The sequence below is a fragment of the Colius striatus genome, chromosome 1 (genome assembly GCF_028858725.1).
Source record: "Colius striatus isolate bColStr4 chromosome 1, bColStr4.1.hap1, whole genome shotgun sequence".
Lineage (NCBI taxonomy): Eukaryota > Metazoa > Chordata > Aves > Coliiformes > Coliidae > Colius > Colius striatus.
In genome coordinates, this window is record NC_084759.1 from 62,591,975 (window position 1) to 62,593,043 (window position 1,069).

A 1,069-nucleotide genomic window follows, 5' to 3' on the forward strand; every position below is an offset into this window, starting at 1 on the left:
TGACAAAGGTACAAAGGAAAGGGAATGGCTTATTTTTCAATCAAAATTTCTTCAATAATTCCTGCTTTATTATTTCTTCAATAATTCTCCTTTCCTTCTCCTCCTGTTATTGGGAATTTTGAAACAAAGAATACAGAAATGTTGATGTTTTCAAAGCATCTGGTCACTATGCTCCTTCTCATAGTAAAAAATTAGCAATTCTTAGACAAAACTGAAGTATGAGAAAATTTTCAGGGAGATCTACAAGTGGCTGTAAAATTCTCCAATCTGGAACTGCAGCATAAGGCATTGGCTATATAAGTGGGCAAAACCATGGCTTGATATTTTCTCATAAGAAGGGATCCAGGTTAGTGGATTTAGGACAGAAATAGATAGTAATTCAGCAGTAACTCTGTTCTCTCTCTTTATTCCATATGACCTCCTTTCTCTTCTCTTTTCCATGATTCATGAGGGGAATGAATAACATTGGGCTTGTGTCTGGTTTGTGAGATCCTCAGCACCCTGAATTTCATCGCTAGCTCATTCACTCACCCTGCAGAAATGTTTCATTTCTTTGCTATATTGGCTTTTCTGGGTTTTTAGGGCAGATTCTGATTTTAATTCCCTCTGTCCACAGCACACGCAGTATTTGTTAGCACAGTAGAACTGTAGTTCACAATGCATAGTCAGAAATGAGAAGTAGTGTTATTTTTAAATGTAGCACATGGAGAAAAAAATCAATGTCTGTAAAATTAATTTTCTCTACATATAAAAAAGATTTATGCCATTAAAACTCCACAAAAGGAGCAAAAATATGTCTAAGGATTCAACCTTGTGAAAGTTTATGTCAATATTGAATGCACAAGTTGATGGCTTCTTCCTTTAGCAGCAAAACCTATTCTTACATCTCCCGCTCTCCAGTATAGCTACTTGTGATGTGAACATTAAAGAAGAAATTTCACAATAGCAGGATATCTGGATTTAATCTGAGCATTTTGTGTCATGCGCAGATATTAAAAAGAATCATTGGAGCACAGCTCTTCATTGTACAGAAATCTAGCTATTAGATCTCCCACTGCGAAAGGCACGT